At 45.1% G+C, this 18,736-nt stretch overlaps 1 long non-coding RNA gene across 1 annotated transcript; it reads left to right on the forward strand.

Annotated features, from left to right (window-relative positions):
* The first annotated feature begins 392 nt into the window (after positions 1-392).
* On the forward strand, positions 393-13,080 carry LOC118392424 (uncharacterized). The gene is made up of 5 exons (XR_008062925.1): positions 393-2,251; positions 2,447-2,555; positions 2,716-2,795; positions 11,945-11,992; positions 12,248-13,080. It is a non-coding gene; the product is annotated as an uncharacterized LOC118392424 (long non-coding RNA).
* The last annotated feature ends 5,656 nt before the right edge of the window (positions 13,081-18,736 follow it).

Below are 18,736 nucleotides of genomic sequence, written 5' to 3' on the forward strand. Positions count from 1 at the left end.
CACGCTCTCTCTCTCTCTCTCTTGCACTCTCTCGCCACAGACACACTTACCAGCTGAGAGGAGAGCTCCAGCACAGCCTCAGGGACTTAGAGGGACTCCGCCGGGGAAGAGAGACAGACAGGGACCCCCCCTCTGGAGCTCACTGGAACTTACTCTGTTTTTCTCTCTCTCTCTTTCTCTCTCTCTTTGTCTGTTCTCTCTCACTCAGTCTCTCTCCCCTTTCTCTCCCATTATCTCTCTATTTCTACTCTCTCCTGTCTCTTTCCCTCACTCTTTTTCCCTCTCTCCTTCTCTCTCTCTCTCTCTCTCTATCCCTCTTTCTCAGAATGGACACAGGATGTGAAGAGAGCAGGTGGCTGACAGTCTCACAGCAACAGTAGGTTACTTTTTCTATTTTCATTTTCTGTGTTTATAATATATAACAGGAGTTTGTTAGTGTGTTTTCGTTTCAAGGACTTGGAGTCATATTGGAACATATTACTGCAAGTCAGAACAGATTCAGAGGAGATTCAGATCTTGATCTTAATAAGTTGACTGTGTGATTATTCAATCGTGTGATTACTCAAATGCTGCCGCTTATTCTCAGAACTAATTGTTCACCTACTGCCAGAGCTTGGCTTTAGGTTACCCTTTGGCTAGGTTAGTGATAATATGGTGCAGCTCTGTGCTTAGTCGTTAGTAAGGAACTATGATGTAGTCTGTCTATTTGCCGATAATGACAGAGGTATTATATCTTCATTATATCTCCTCCCCCTCTGATTGCTGTGGAATACGAGAGGCTAGTGAGGGAGTTAACCAACCTACTGTACCATTGTGAACAGGTCAACTCAGTTAGGAGCCCATATCAATTAGAAAGGGACTCCAAGGGACATTGGAATGGACAAGACATTCTGGTTTCTGAGACCAAACTCACAGAGACACACACACACACCTACACCTGAGGTAACTATAGCTGTTGACTCAGCTTGTTTTGAGTTTTTGCGAGGCTCCTCCCCACGCCTCCGTATGATTCTTGGAATCAGCGTGTGAATGGCTGGGAGGGGTGGGTGTGGCACGCACCACTGTACCTTGACCTAACACCCGCCGCAACGCCCACACACTCGTGAACCTTTATCTTCACAAGCAACACTGTTACATACAAGGTAAGGGCATGGCAAAGTTTGGGATTTATATTGGACTAATTCAGGTAGGGGCTACTTCCTTCTCCCTGTCCTTCAGATGATAGAGGAACACACCTGGATTGTCCTACTGTGTGTGTGTCTGTCTGCTGTAATACAAAGGCCTCATTCTGTCAGTATGGCTGATTCACTGTACGAGGGAGGCCAGGGAAGATTAAAGCCTGCTCGTCTCTCAGGTGACACAACACACATATATATATATATACATATACACATACACACACACTCTTATCTCTGCTGGTCAGACTTAGCATTGTGTTTGTGGGGTGTAATCATGGCCATAGAGCATGTCTCTCTAATTGAAAATCAGCTCCTGTTCTCATGGCTCTGGATGTATGGGGGCTGAGGGGGCTGGAGTTGTCTTTGTGGCCCTCTGGAGTGGCCCAAATTAAGTCAGGTCAGCTTGGGTCTCCACTTCAGGGTTGGTAGACAAGTCAGGGTCAATGGCATGGTTGTTTACGTATGTGTAATGTGTACATGAGTTGATTTAAGAGATGTTTGTGTGGGTGTGTTTTGTGTTTGCATTGGTGGTGTGTGTTTGTGTGTTGTGTGTGTGTTTCCCACAATGCCAAGTGTGTACAAAGATATGAGACGTGGTCATTCGAGTGGAACCCTCCACTGTTCCTACATCACCACGGAAACAGGCCTCTCATTTTGTTATCACAGACAGACTAAATTGGGGCTACATTGGAATTGCCCCACTTGACCAACAATCACCCACAGTACTTTGAGGGATTATGCTCTTTAAGGAATAGCTAACACTTGGGAACTGAAAGGTGGGATTGACAATAATCTGTGGATAATATGTGGATGTTTAAACTTCCTCTTCGCTGTTTGGTTAGTGTCTCTACTGTTTGGTTGTCAACAGCCCTGTGGTGTGCCCAAGCCTGTGGCTATTCCCATTTCTCCTGGTATTCCCAGTCCTCCTGGCTTGGCTGGGCTCCTCTCCAGCTTCCTGTAGTGGAGTGTTTGGCATCACGCTGTGCCCAGGAACACACACTGCAGCCCTGCCTGTGGGCATGAAGTGTGTGTGTGGGAGAGAGAGAGGGAGTGTCAGAGGGGGTGGAGTAAAGGTACTGTCTCTCTCACACACACACACACACACACACACACACACACACACACACACACACACACACACACACACACACACACACACACACACACACACACACACACACACACACACACACACACACACACACACACACACTACTTAGCAGTGCCATACATTCTCACATGGTTGTGTGATTCCTTTTCTCTACCAGTTTTTGTTGGTCGCTGAGAAAGACATACCCTCTGTGTTTGGTAGAGCAGAAGTCAGAGGAGAGAAAGGAGAGGACAGGAGAGGGGCCAGACTCACCCAGGTGGACAGAGGTAGGAGTGGACGGAGGGGTCACCCATGGAGGAAGGTCATTTTGATATTCCCCACCACTGACCCTCTTGTCTTGTGTAGCCATACATCGTGTTCTTGTAAGCGCAAAATCAAAGCTACTGACACATTGATGACTCGGCTGGTATACTTGTGCTTTCTCAGGAAATGGGAGGCTGTGGAGGATATGACAAGCTGCCATCAAGTCAGCAGACTAACAGCTCTACTGTACGCCACAGGGGACAGTGAGTAAACCGTAAACCTATTTATTTACTAAAGACCATACATTTGTCATGTCCTGTTAATGACGTGTGTGTGTGTGTGTGTGTGTGTGTGTGTGTGTGTGTGTGTGTGTGTGTGTGTGTGTGTGTGTGTGTGTGTGTGTGTGTGTGTGTGTGTGTGTGTGTGTGTGTGTGTGTGTGTGTGTGTGTGTGTGTGTGTGTGTGTGTGTGTGTGTGTGTGTGTGTGTGTGTTTCCATTCTGAATGTTTTTATTTGTGTGTCTGTCAGTGCCTGCATTTATTCATTGTATGTTGGTATTGTGTAGAGTATGCATTTTTGTGGGTGTGTGGAGAGAGAGAGAGAGAGAGAGAGAGAGAGAGAGAGAGAGAGAGAGAGAGAGAGAGAGAGAGAGAGAGAGAGAGAGAGAGAGAGAGAGAGAGAGAGAGAGAGAGAGAGAGAGAGAGAGAGAGAGAGAGAGAGAGAGAGAGAGAGAGAGAGAGAGAGAGAGAGAGAGAGAGAGAGAGAGAGAGAGAGAGAGAGAGAGAGAGAGAGAGAGAGAGAGAGAGAGAGAGAGAGAGAGAGAGAGAGAGAGAGAGAGAGAGAGAGAGAGAGAGAGAGAGAGAGAGAGAGAGAGAGAGAGATAGATTGTTTAGGTGTGATGGATGGAGGGAGTTGGGGCCAGTACTGTGGTTAGGGTAAAGGGAAGGTCAACAAATTAGTAAATATGAGTTATGTGTCTCTCCTATACTGGTAACTGTAAAACAGAGAATTCCCTTTTCTGCTACCTCTGGTAAATACACCTCCGTGGGACGTGTTTTTTGTGGGCCTTACACAGAGACACAAAGCATCAGTGGGCGTCAATTGAGTGTTCTCAGAATAGCACAGGAAGTGACTTGATTTGACTATGACATCACTTCCATGTGGGGTTGTCCAGAACAGTTTGTTTCCGTTGGAACAAACGGTTTTGCTGATGTCATCGGGTGTGTTTATGTGTGGTAGTCCATGTTTACGAGTCAAATTCACCTGGGACGACTTTCTCAGTTCTGAAGCGGTGAAGCTCGCTCCCACACATGATGGAGCGCGGTCACTGTTTGGCTGGCCCCAAGGGTGTCTACACATCAGGCCCTGAGTGTTGCGGGAAACCAGGCCAGCCTGTTCCATAGACACACCTGACCCACACACACACCCCTCCGTAGCTATCACTCTGTCAGAGCTCCTATTAGCATCATTGTTCCCTTGGCAACAACAGGGTCAGGGGTCACTTAGCAACTGCAGAATGTTGAGGACAATTCCTGTGAGGGAGACTGGAGCTCAGTGCTTCTGGCCTTTTGTTCCAGAACATACCCTCAAGTCTGGAAATAGATATGGGCTGTAATATTTCCACACTGTTTTCCTCCTCAAAGTGGTGACACACTCTTCTATGGTAGTCGGATGACGTCATCACAGCTGATGACATACGTTATTGTATACTTAGAGAATCTATGTCCTTCTATGATATGAGGAAGCCGGCGTGATGTTCTACATGACACTGAGCATGATGGAGTGTCTCCTCTCCTTCTGGCTCGCTGCCAGGAGGGGGTTTGCATGTCTTAGAGTAGGCTTCCTCTTTCCTTATTCCCTATCTGATCAGACAGCACACTGTAAACACAAGGGGTGGTGATCAATACAAGCAGTGTGATGGTTATTCCCAGGAACAAATGTTTCTGACAAGGTAAACAGCGGTGATAAATGACTATAGTACTGGAAAAGCATGTGTGTACATTTATGACACCACCAGGTTGTGCTGCCGTGTACCTGTGCTTCATGTACTAAACTCAGCAAAAAAAAGAATTGTCCCTTTTGCAGGACCCTGTCTTTCAAAGATAATTCGTAAAAATCCAAATAGATCACAGATCTTCATTGTAAAGGGTTTAAACACTGTTTCCTGTGCTTGTTCAATGAACCATAAACAATTAATGAACATGCACCTGTGGAACGGTCGTTAAGACACTAACAGCTTACAGACGGTCGGCAATTAAGGTCACAGTTATGAAAACTTAGGAGGCTTAAAGAGGCCTTTCTACTGACTCTGAAAAACACCAAAAGAAAGATGCCCAGAGTCCCTGCTCATCTGCGTGAACATGCCTTAGGCATGCTGCAAGGAGGCATGAGGACTGCAGATGTGGCCAGGGCAATAAATTACAATGTCCGTAATGTGAGACGCCTAAGACAGCGCTACAGGGTGGACCCGATGGACCCGATGGACAGCTGATCATCCTCGCAGTGGCAGACCACGTGTAACAACACCTGCACAGGATCAGTACATCCGAACATCAAACCTGCGGGACCGGTACAGGATGGCAACAACAACTGCATGAGTTACGTCAGGAACGCACAATCCCTCCATCAGTGCTCAGACTGTCCGCAATAGGATGAGAGAGGCTGGACTGAGGGCTTGTAGGCCGGTTGTAAGGCAGGTCCTCACCAGACATCACCGGCAACTACGTTGCCTATGGGCACAAACCCACCATCGCTGGACCAGACAGGACTGGCAAAATGTGCTCTTCACTGACGAGTCACGGTTTTGTCTCACCGGGCTGATTGTCGGATTCGCGTTTATCGTCAAAGGAATGAGTGTTACATCGAGGCCTGTACTCTGGACCGGGATTGATTTGGAGGTGGAGGGTCCATCATGTCATTGCAGGCAATCTCAACGCTGTGCGTTACAGGGAAGACACCCTCCTCCCTCATGTGGTACCCTTCCTGCAGGCTCATGCTGACATGACCCTCCAGCATGACAATGCCACCAGCCATACTGCTCGTTGTGTGTGTGATTTCCTGCAAGACAGGAATGTCAGTGTTCTACCATGGCCAGCAAAGAGCCTGGATCTCAATCTCATTGAGCACGTCTGGGACCTGTTGGATCGGAGGGTGAGGGCTAGGTCCATTCCCCCCAGAAATGTCCGGGAACTTGTCCGGGCACCTGCCTTGGTGGAAGAGTGGGGTAACATCTCACAGCAAGAACTGGCAAATCAGGTGCAGTCTGTGAGGAGGAGATGCACTGCAGTTCCTAATGCAGCTGGAGGCCACACCAGATATTGACTGTTACTTTTGATTCTGAACCCCCCTTTGTTCAGGGACAAATTGTTCAATTTCTGTTAGTCACATGTCTTTTGAACTTGTTCAGTTTTTCTCAGGTGTTGAATCTTGTTATGTTCATACAAATACTTACATGTTCAGTTTGCTGAAAATAAATGCAGTTGACAGTGAGAGGATGTTTTTTTGCTGAGATTACCTGCGTCACACTACCTGTGTACTCTAATGGCCGTTAGAGGAGGGGCCCTATATAGTACTTATAGTGCACTAAAAACTGAATAATCAGATAAAGATTATTAAATTATTAAAGATTATTTAAGATCTAATCTATAAAGATATAATCTAATCTATAAAGATTATTTAAGATTATTAAAGATATTGTGACAAAGCTTATCATATGCTGGGAGCCACGTACATATACGCTGGCAAAAGAACATTCTGAGATGTGGATATTCTTACACCTATGGCTAGTGTCACCTATGTCTCTCTCTCTCTCTCTCTCTCTCTCTCTCTCTCTCTCTCTCTCTCTCTCTCTCTCTCTCTCTCTCACTCTCTCTCTCTCTCTCTCTCTCTCTCTCTCTCTCTCTCTGTCTCACTCTCTGTCTCACTCTCTCTCTCTCTCTGTCTCACTCTCTCTCTCTCTCTCACTCTCTGTCTCTCTCTCTCTCTCTCTCTCTCTCTCTCTCTCTCTCTCTCTCTCTCTCTCTCTCTCTCTCTCTCTCTCTCTCTCACTCTCTCTGTCACGTTCTGACCTTAGTTCTTTTGTTATGTCTTTGTTTTAGTATGGTCAGGGCGTGAGTTTGGTGGGTTGTCTATGTTAGTTTTTCTATTATTTGGTATTTCTGTGTTTGGCCTGGTATGGTTCTCAATCAGAGGCAGCTGTCAATCGTTGTCCCTGATTGAGAACCATACTTAGGTAGCCTGTCTTTCACTCTTGAGTTGTGGGTGATTTATTTTCTGTGTTAGTGTTTGTGCCACACGGGACTGTTTCGTTTGTTTCGATTTTCGTTTGTTCTTTCACTTTGTTATTTTGTATTTTGTAGTGTCCAGTTTTACATATTAAAAGCTATGAACACTTACCACGCTGCTAGTTGGTCCGATATCTCTTACTCCTCGTCGGAAGAAGAAGACGAGCGTTTCTCTCTCTCTCTCTCTCTCTCTCTCTCTCTCTCTCTCTCTCTCTCTCTCTCTCTCTCTCTCTCTCTCTCTCTCTCTCTCTCTCTCTCTCTCTCTCTCTCTCTCTCTCTCTCTCTCTCTCTCTCTCTCTCTCGTGGCACTGCGACACAGAGTGATTGAACCTTTAGATATTGAGGCAGGCAGAGATCAAAACCTTCCTGTAGTCGTTGATTTGTAGCGTGGGAGAGATGCCTGAGGAATGATTTGTAGGGAAGGAGAGGAGCCTGAGGAACGATTTGTAGGGAAGAAGAGGAGCCTGAGGAATGCTCTTCAGATGTACTGGCGTTGATTCTAGAGGTGGAAGAGAGAAGTGCTCAGACTCAGAGGGCTTTGGACTGGCCGTGAGCCAGCAAGCAAACACTGGGTGTCTTTGAGGAGAACCGTTATGGTGCTGGCATTCACCTGAGAGAGAGGAGGTGGGGAGGGAGGGGGGAGGTCAGAAATAGTTGGCTCATATTCCATCTGCATTTCCAATGATAGAGAAATTATATATTCTTCTCTGGAGACCATGACATAAAGTTCTTGCCTAATCATCAACCATTCCCCACTCACTCAAACACACGCCTACACAGTACTATCAGATGTCTGAACTTGAATATTTCTCTCTTGATAAACAATGTTGTACAGTCATAGCGTGGCTGCTGTTGAAGCTGGCTGGGGTTTCCTGGAAATTGAGTTTACGGTAAAAAGGAGCTCTCTTTTTGGGAAGTTGCCTTGGCGATGGGCCAACAGGGAGTGTGCCTGCGGTCATTTTTTTTGGACTGTGTGTGTCTAAAAGCAAATGTGTCCCATCTCAAATGGATTTTAGCGCTTTAGTAAGAAAATAACAGTCCTCAGTTTGCTGCGGTAGATGTTTGTCAGAGACTAAGAATGTAATGAAAAATAATCCTGCAGCAACAGGAAATGTGAATTATTATGTAAATTGTAATTAATGGACATTTTTGGAGGGGTTGATTCATTTAAAACAAATGTTTTATTAAGTCTGACAATTTAAAGTGGAAATTACAAATTTAACAAGCCTTTTTAAACCTTGAATACACTACAATTTGCATTTCCTGTTGCACTGCAAAATTCTCTGCGACAACACAGTGATCAAATTACGATAGCACAATTTGTTTACTGTAAACGTGAACCACTTTGTCAAAATGTGTGAGTTTTGTCTCAGCTTAATTCCAAGGAGGGGGAAGGTTCCCCCCTTTCCCTTCTCTTGCAATACACACACACAAACACACACACTGTCAGTTGGGAGGTGTGGAGATAAACAGGAGGCTGATCACAGCAGCCCTGACTGCCTCATAATCTCTGCTACCACCCGTCATCCGGGTTTAGTGACTCACCCTGCCGTCATCCAGCCCCTCTGGGGGTCACCCAGAACCCCCACAACACACCCCCTCTGCCTGGCTTGGGCTAACTCTGCCTGTACCCCCCTAGCTTCCTGGCAGCCTGCTCCTGAGCCGGAGGTGAAGAGAGCCTCTGTTTTTCCCTCTCGCACATTTCCAGAGCCTTTCAGTCTCATCCGCAGAAAAACAAGGGCTATTTTTTAACCCTCCTCCAATTAGGCTGTTAAGATTGTTTATCTGTTTCCGTGAAAGACCTGTCCTCCCGGCTTAAAGTGGCACAGAAAGTGGACCAAAGTTCGTCCCGTTCCCGGAACTGGATCCAAACAAAGCCAGATGTTTAAGATTCTCTAGAAAGCGAGGAGACACACTTGTTATTGTCCTTTTTTTCTCTGACAGTGGAAAAATACTTTGGAGGGTTATGGAGAAACGTCAGCCTGCCTTGTGTGTGTTCTGAAAAGCCAGGAACTCTTAAATCATGTCTTAGGACGTGGGCTCATTTTCCTGTGTGTGTGTGTGTGTGTGTGTGTGTGTGTGTGTGTGTGTGTGTGTGTGTGTGTGTGTGTGTGTGTGTGTGTGTGTGTGTGTGTGTGTGTGTGTGTGTGTGTGTGTGTGTGTGTGTGTGTGTGTGTGTGGCATTCAAGTGTCTGGCACTGTACTGTATTCCTCGCTTACTGCATAGATGCTTGTTAGATAGTATTTGATTTTAAAAAAACACTTACTCCACAACCATGATGGATGTTCTGTTCTCCCTCCATCAGACTGATCTTCCATTAGCATAGCTCCAAACACACAAGGGGCTAATACCTGCCATCAGTACAGCCTATTACTCTGCATGGCCCATGCATGAACCCATAGCACAGCTAGCGCTCACGCGCTAATGTACATTAACACACACATGAGCCCAGCGATACATGCTAGGCTTAACAGCATCATCTGGAAAGAGATACTGACAGAGACACTTATCCAGTAATGGAGGGTCTTTATTGGTTAACTCCAGGAATGGCCCTCAGAGAATGGCCCCATCATCCAGTTTAATGCCTTATCACCACATCTGTACTGAACGTGTAGCGTCATCTGTCACGGTTCACATACTGTACAGCACAGGGGCTTTGACGGGGCTGCAGTCTCCTTCATTATCATTACTCAGTTGGCACTCCTGTTTTGTAACATCCTACGTACATTAACATGCGTGCACACACACACGCATACACAGAAACACACACACCCAATATTCACATCATGGACACCTGTGCATGTTGGCTGTGTACTCTATCATGAAAGATCTGTTTCAATGTGCAACCTCCTCCTTTAGCTTCTCCCATTGACTTTCCATTGACTTTCTTGATCAGGAATCCAATTAAGGGACTTAAGCCAGAGTTTCCAGGGGCTCTGAAAAGACCAGGAGGCAAGGTATTGACCCTGGGTCGTTACAGTATTAATCAGTAGTCAGAAGCTATTAATCACTGAAATGCCAGTCACTCCTTTGAGCCTCTTCAGCACTGCATTCCGCTACACAGTTCCTGGAACAGTTATGTAAATATAATGGCTCAGATGCTATCTTTATGGGAATGAAGGATACGCTCAGGTCAGTGATGATGTCGTCCCAGGGGGTTAGAGGGGTTTGACGTGCTGCCTGTTGAAGACAGGAGAATGTAGAGAGGAGTCAGTCATCAGGCCTCATAAAGCTCTGGATGACTCACTGTTAACACCTCAGCAGTGTGTCCTCTCTATTCCGCTATAGTGAGTCCCATCGGAACAGTGTTTCTCACATTTATCAAATGACTGATTTGCATTATATTAGATGTGTTGTCATAAAGGTGGGAAAGATGCTCTGACTGATGACTCATAGTCCCTTTACCCTCCCACACGTATCGACACACACACGCACGCACGCATGCACGCACACACACACATACACATACCGTAGGTAAGTAATGCCATATCCGGCAGGAGGGGTAACCTTGTCGTCTGATTATCATACCAGCAGTGAGTAATTCTTCCTGTGTAATGATGAGAACATCCTGTCCATCAGTGTCAACCCTCCATCATCCCCCATCTCCTTTCATCATTCATCCTCCTCTTATGCACCTTGACCATAGTCTACCCTCTCGCAGTCACCCCACGTCCACAGAGCTCCGTCTGTCTGTCTCCTCCTCTTGTGTGAGGCGTTTATGTGTGTTTGACGACTTGCAGCACACACCGTTTCCACGCTTTTCTGAAACTAACAAATGACTAAGCTTCTGTCACTTTTTTGGATGTGTATAAAATTAAGTCTAATCTCATGAAATAGGTGCTCCGTAAGGCAGATGTGCCCATACAAGTTTGGACAAAAGAAAGATGCTAGTCTACCCAGCATAGGAATGGGCCGGCCTCTCCCTGAAAAAGGAATCTCATATCATTTTCAGGAAAATGACCCCACCACCCCCCTCCACCACCATTCATGCTGTTATATAAACACACCACGGTCACTCTCTCTCTTTCTTGTTCTTTTTGAAACCCTGAGTGACATCACCGTCACCCGCGGCAGCTAGGGCCTGCCGGGCCGGTGTGTGGGAGTCTCTGTCTCTGCATGTCACTTCCTGGGAGAGCACAACGGCCAACGCTCCACAAGGGCTCCTTTCACATTGGGGGGGGTAGGGGGTGAGAGAGAAAGAGAGCGGTATAAGAGATGAAACGTGTCTCTTACTTATTCATTCATCCCACAGGGTGTTATTGTTGTTAGGTTTGAGGTTGGCTTCTCTCCTTCCTCTTCCCTACCATGCGATGGACTGGTGCTGGTGGGTGACTACATATTGTGTGGTTTATGAGATGTTATGCTGCCCCCTGGTGTCCAAAGGCAGGATTGTAGAAACGTGTCACGTGGTGATGATACTGTTCCATCCAACTGTTTTCTTTCTTTACAACATGCTCTGACATATACTATGCTATATGGCCATTATAGGTCATCCAACACCCAGCATTCAGACACCTGTGATTGACTGGACCGACTGCTATTAAGCTGTGTTGTCATGGCGACGCCATGGTTACTTAAGTGTTTTGGCCCGGTTCTCATAACCACACAGCACAGAGCTCTTTGTGTCCCAGTCGTTTTCTCCGACACTGAACACCCCTGCTGCGATCTGTTCACTCACTGTACATTCCTCCACCTGAATGTGATATGATGAAAATCAGGTGGGATACACAGGTGTGTGTGCTGCCTGCCACGCCCTACGTGAAACACGTGTGTGTGTGTGTGTCTGTGTGTGGTCATGATGTCATCGTCAACACTAGCCCCATTGTAAATAGAAATAGGGTTTGGGGAGGTGCAGAGTGGTGTCACCCTGTCACATGGACAGCAGCCTGTGCCCTACCGTGTTCATAGATACCTGCAGGACAGGTACAGTAAGCAGGACACAATAAGGAAGCTATTGGAAGGCTATGAGGCAAGCACTGTAAAACAGGTAGGATAACACGGCTAGTGTTTAGTGGCTGTGAGAGTAGTTTGTTTGGTTACTCATGGATGTGGAGTGTTTGCCCAAACACACACTTACACTCACTCTCACACACTCTGTGGTCATGTGGTGTTTCTATGTGTTTTCGCAGGACCCTTGGTTGGCAGAGCGGTTGCTGAGCTTTGAGAACAACAGTCAGGTGGGTAGATGAGTAACATTGTGTTCCTGTTTGCTGGATGAGTTCCAGAATAGAAGTAGACTGGTTAGATAACAAATAGTTGTTACGTATTTCTTACAGGTGTTGATAGATAATGATTGTTGTCATGAATTGTGCATACAAAATTGTATCATTGTCCTATACTGTCTAATATTGTAATGTGTTATGTTTTCTTTATGTTGATGTGAAGAGAATAGCATCTAAAGATATGCTATTGTTTGTATGAGGTTACTGCAGTTCTTCACAGCGCTTCTGTTAAGAGGGGTAGTGTCTGAAGTGTGGAGGAGGATGTCACCCGTCAGCTGTCCTCATAGCTGGGCTACCATGGCAACGACATTTGTCAGAATGACTTCCGGCAAAAGCAAAGCACTGTCACGATCACTTTCTGTACTGACAGATGTCTTTATACTGATACTTATTGTGTTGGTGTTTTGGTTAAGATGAATCATAAAAATGCTGAGCCACATGAGTGGACTGTCTGTCTACTTGTCATCCATGTCACAACTGCTAAACAGAGTTTCTACTTGTCATTACGGCCAAAGAGAAAAAAGCAAAGTACCCTCCAAAATCATTTGCTACTGCTGCGCGTCCACTGCATCCCTATTGTCCGGCAGGGAAAGTCTTCCCCCAGAGGCTGGTTTCACATGGTGGTTTAGATTAATGTTCTCAGTGTCTAGCACCATTTGAAATCAGTGTTCTTGGGGACAGGAGAACAGCACTGGACCTCTGGTAGTGTCAATCAGTCTACTGGAGCCAATCCTCTCTCTCTCCCCTTTAAAGGATGACTGATTTCCTCTGGTGTTTAGAGCCCCTTACAGCCTTCTAGCACCATTTGAAATCGGTTATAATGACTGGGGATCAATGCCTCAATGTCTTCACGATGTCTACATGTCAACTCTACAGTCAAGCAGACAGGAAATGAATTGGATGGATGTTCATATTGTACGTGTCACAGGGTCTGCTCTACAGATCCTGGAATCGAAATGAGTTGGACGGGAGCTCATTTCCAGTGGGACAGTTTTTAAAGTGTTTATTGAATAAATGTTCAATTAAACTGAATTGATATCTTACGTTTTCCTGTGTGTGTGTTATTATATTTGTGTCCGTGGTTATACACCTGCATGTAACCCTATATAACCCCGCTCTGCTATGTATAAAAGTTATCAGAGCTCAAGGGATCAAAACAAGTCATTTCACAATACCCTCACTCATAACAGATTGAATCACTGTTATACCTAGAAGCACACAACACAACCCAACACGTACTTTATAACATGATAATGGAAACAGGAAAGGCATTTTATTGCAGGACTTGAACCAGACACCGCACAGAACCACAGAAGTCAACTGAGGGCAGAATCTTAATTAAACCGGGAAAGTTCCTGTTCTGTAATGTGGGATGAATGAGTTCCATGATGTTCTCAATAAGATTTTCAAGTTGTGTAAGTTTATCTTATCTCTGCTCGGCGTCTCTGTCGCCTGTGTTACCATGTCACTCTCCGGGTCTGACAAGACATGTTGTGCACAACCGGTATCTATTCATTTAGTGTGTTGTTAGGTGTAGATAAAGGTGTGGGCGATGGCGTTGATGGTGGTTAGCATTGTAATAGAAACATGATCATGGAGTGGAACTTGGACACCATCCCAGAGAATGCAGTTGAACTGGGAGAGGAAGAGGAGGAGGCGAAGGAAGAAAAATAAGTGCCTCTCCACATTCAAATGCTACAGAGGAACAGATTTGACCAGAGGTCATTCTGTGGACATGATTATTAGCTGAGATACTATGTAATTACAACTCGTATCATTCTTTTAAAACCTGCCATTATTCCGTAATAAGCTATTTCCCTCAAATCAATGGGGTTTTAATGGGGCCTAGTTGTCCTTGCACCTTTCCCGTTGCCCTAGGCCTAGGGCACTGCAGCAGTACACTTTTCCTTTCACCTTGATGGTCTTATAGGAGTCAAATGCAAACAGACATCAATGCTCCCAGTGTGTTACCTATTTCATAACCCATAGGTGAGCTTTTCACAGGCGGCTGGTGGTACCCTAATTGGGGAGGACAGGCTCATTGTAATTGCTGGAATGGTATGAAACACATCAAACCTGTGGTATTATGAGCCATCCTCCCCTCACCAGCCTCCTGTGGAGCCCGTATTGGCTAGGTTGAAGACAAAATAGGTAAGGACTCATGTGCGTGAGCTTTTGAAATTAAACAGATTCATGTTTATTCTAGTTGATAAGTAGCATCGCTGGTCTGTTTGTTTAGAAATCTTCCACATTTACGCAAAGCTTTATGGGATATTAGAAATCCTCCTAACCTGGGTATCTTCAACATAGCATATTACTGGTTCGGGGGTGTTTCAGCAACAATGCAAAGTTCTACATTACAGTTCTACAGTACACTATGACATCACCAAAGACCTGTAGAATGCACTGTTGCATTCTAAATATGATGGAACTGCTTTCACTTAAGCCTCTGAATCACAATGTCAGTATTCTCATTGTCGCAACTTGTTTTTGAATTCTCCATGCAGGCTAAAAAGTACGGTTTTATTTGATAAATGATTTGATTTTGTTATTATAATGCTTATTGTTTGCAATATGAATTGGCTGTAGTGAGATTGTCCATGCATTGATTTACAGGGCTTTAGGGAATAAGGCTTTCCTCCAGCCAGTGAATAAGGATGAGATTATTGCTCCAAAGGCCCGTGAGATCTATCAGAAAGCAAAAGGTGAGAGAGTCCTTCTAACAATGCAAATATATGACCGAGTTCATGCTCTGAATCACAATACCAACCATTACATTTTTATCTGTATCTGGGTTTTGCTACATTGCTGCTATCCTTGATACAGTAGGCAGACTACAGTAGGCAGACTACAGTACTAATGAGCAGTATTGTGTGTTGAAGTCGATGACGTTTGACATATTTTCAATATGTCTGTAACAGTCCTTGATTCCAAAGAGATCTGGAACATTCTTAGGGAGGAGTCTGAGTCCAAACTGGCTATAATGGAGACAGCCATTGGCGGGCCCTCTGTGATCAAGGTTTCCCTGATATTACACACAGAACACATCCTGTCACAATGCCACACACCGTTACCAACCCTGACCTGTGTCATCTTTATAAGACATTCAACCAATGCAAACTCTGTTTGTTGTCTATAAAAACAGTCATGAATGAAAAACCAACAAGTAGATTTCTAGATACTTGCTTAGATTAGATTTCCACTCTCTTTCTTTCTCTCTCTCGGTCTCTCTCTCTCTCCCTCTCTCAGGCGTTTAATGACAGGATGGAGTGTCAGAAGCTGCTGGAGGTTCAGGGGCAAGGGAAGTCTAGCCGCCATAAGAATCGAGTGGCGCTCATGTTCAAGGCCTCGGAGGCCAACCTGGACAGGACAGCCTTACTCATAGCCAACAACCCCCTGCCTGACCTCCATAACCTGAAGGAGGGTGACAGCCCCACCAAATACCTGGCAGGCAACCCCCCCGCCCCCGCCAAGGTCAGAAGTCATTAAAAAAAATCATGTGATGTTGAGCAAAACCCCCAAGCCTGACTGATCATAAACCAAGAGTAATGTGGAAATCTTGAATATTGAATGCTCTTAAATGTATCAATTGGCTGTTCCCTCAGAGGCTTGAAGCCATTCGGGGTCGTCAGAGTGGTTTGCCTCCACTGAAACATCCTCTTAAATTGCCATCTGGGATGAGAAGAGATGTCAGCAAGCGGAGCAGCAGGTGGGTGTGCTGGGAAAGAGTTGAGTGGTCTTGAGTTGTTGTCACAAATCATTTGAAACATCATATTGCTCTCCATTACTATGTATAGTTAGGGATGCTGATGAATGACAGCACTTTGTGGTCCCACAGGGCTCCATCATGGGTGCAAACGAGTCTCTGTGTAGAGTTCTCTGAGGATAGGTCAACGTTTTCAGACAGGGACAACTGGCAAGAAGGTATTTCCTTGCATTGCAGAGCTGGCTACAATTTCAATTTCATTCCCCTGAAAAGATAGAACAAATATTACAACAAATATGGCTGAACTGAAATGTGCTGGTTGATAAAATACCTGTATTTATGGGAAAGATGTTTGAAAAGGGTATTTTGTTCTTAAATGATATTGTAAATTGTAATGGTAGAGTTATGTCCTTCATGGAGTTATCAGAATTGTACAGGAAGATCTGCTCAATCCAAGAGTAAAACCAATTGATTACAGCATTACCCCAAAAATGGAGGAGGCGGGTGGCAGCGGGAGGAGGTAGGGAACTGGTCTGTCTGCCCAAAATAAAGGATCAAACTTGGCGGAAGAATAAAAATGCATAAATAGGAAAGTATACCAGTTTCATTTGCGGACCAGGATGTTGACAACTGTGCCATACAGATTGCAAAATTTTGCAAGATTTTTGATGTATCGATTCCATGGTACAGGGTGTATGAGTTGATATATAAAACAATGCAAGATTCAAGATGTTGTGCTTTTCAGCTCAAATTATTATATAGAATTCTTGCCACAAGCCAAATGTTGAATATTTGTGGCCTAAAATCATCAAAGCTCTGCAGATTTTATTGTGAGGATACAGAATCAATAGACCATTTATTTTGTTGTTGCCCTCAGGTAGCCTGTTTCTGATCTCAGGTTCAGGAATGGCTGAAAATGCATAGCATTGATCTAAAATTGACCCTAGAAATAGTACTGTTAGAAGATCTGGAGAGACCGGGTCAGTCAATTACTAATATACTAATACTCTTAGTAAAGGTATTTATCTTCAACACGCAATCTGTAGATTCTATTCGATTAGATAGATTGAAATTGTAAGTTAAACATCATAGCATAGTTGAAAGATATGTGTTGCGTAGAAACACGAAGTGGGTGGCCAGAAGAGATAGATGGGATGGGCGGAGGGAAGCTGAGGGTTGGTATGTGGAATTGGAGACAAGTGGGAGTGGAGTTGCTGTGTGAGAGAGAGAATGATGGTCAAAAGATAAAGGGGGAAAAAAATCTAAATAAAACATAATAAAAGTACATTTGAATGTCACTAAGTGACAGTGTTTTTACAACTAATGCCGGTTTGCCTGAGGCTGATGCCGTGCAGGTGTTTGTACACGTGCATATACACACACTCTCATTCAAATAAACACATACAAGAACACACACATACATGTAATAGTGCCAGACATGCACACAAACATATACAGTTGGCATTGCTGTTCTGATTTCAGTTGTCCTTGAGGTCCTTTGTTTTAAATGTATTATTTATTTATTTTGCATTATTGTTTGCTGTTTTCTCCTGTCTTTTCCTTTGTTTCTCTTTAGTTCATTCTCTTGGTTGTTGGTGCATTTGGGGGGTTCTTGGGGGTGGGGAATGGAATTATTATTGATTTTTTTCCCTTCCGGGGGGGACTATGGGTGGGGTCTCGAATGGTATTGGGGAACTGTGGGGGCATCTTGGAGGGTTTGGGTTTCACAAGATTGTGATCATGAAAAGGGAAACTGACATATATTTTATATCACTATCATGCACACGCACCCTCACACATAAGGATGGCTGTTGCGGAAAGACTGATACATGTTTGATAGTGTCTTGATGCTGTATTGTTTGTCCTTCATGTTCCAATACTTTAATATTACCCCTTCCTTGTGTTTCTTAAATAATAAATAATTTTTTAAAAGTAAAAAAGAAAAAAAAAGGTATTTCATGACACGCACAAGACTTTGATTTTGGTGATGATGATTACGATGTTGTCACGGTTTTCATATGGTGAAGGAGAGTCGGACCAAACTGCAGCGTGTCAATTGCGATCCATGTTTATTTAAACAAACGTAAACACGACCACTACAAAGCAATAAACGAAACGAAAACAGCCTATACATGTGTCAACTAACATCGAACAAGGACATAAAGACACGCAGGACAATCACCCACAATACAACCAAAGAATATGGCTGCCTAAATATGGTTCCCAATCAGAGACAACGATAAACACCTGCCTCTGATTAAGAACCACTTCAGACAGCCATAGACTTTCCTAGAACACCCCACTAAGCTACAACCCCACTAAGCTACACACCACATACAAAAACCCATGTCACACCCTGGCCTGACCAAATACATGAAGAAAAACACAAAATACTTGGACCAGGGCGTGACAGAACCCCCCTAAGGTGCGGACTCCCGAACGCACCTCAAATCAATAGGGAGGGTCCGGGTGGGCGTCTGTCCATGGTGGCGGCTCCGGCGCGGGACGTGGACCCCACTCAGTTAATGTCTTAGTCCCCTCTCCTTGCGTCCCTGGATAGTCCAACCTCGCCGCCAACCATGGCCTAGTAGTCCTCACCCAGAACCCCACTAGACTGAGGAGCAGATCGGGACTGAGGGGAACCTCGGGACTGAGGGGAACCTCGGGAGCAAAAAGGAACCTCGGGAGCAAAAAGGAACCTCGGGAGCAAAAAGGAACCTCGGGAGCAAAAAGGAACCTCGGGAGTAAGAGGAAGCTCAGGCAGGTTGATGGATCTACCAGATCCTGGCCGACTGACAGATCCTGGCTGACTGGCAGTTCTGGCAGATCCCGGCTGACTGGCAGATCTGGAAGAGTCTGGCTGACTGGCAGATCTGGAAGAGTCCGGCTGACTGGCAGTTCTGGCAGATCCCGGCTGACTGGCAGATCTGGGAGAGCCCGGTTGACTGGCAGATCTGGAAGATTCTGGCTGACTGGCAGATCTGGAAGAGCCT

This window comes from Oncorhynchus keta, chromosome 13, assembly GCF_023373465.1.
Source record: "Oncorhynchus keta strain PuntledgeMale-10-30-2019 chromosome 13, Oket_V2, whole genome shotgun sequence".
Taxonomy (NCBI): Eukaryota; Metazoa; Chordata; class Actinopteri; order Salmoniformes; family Salmonidae; genus Oncorhynchus; species Oncorhynchus keta.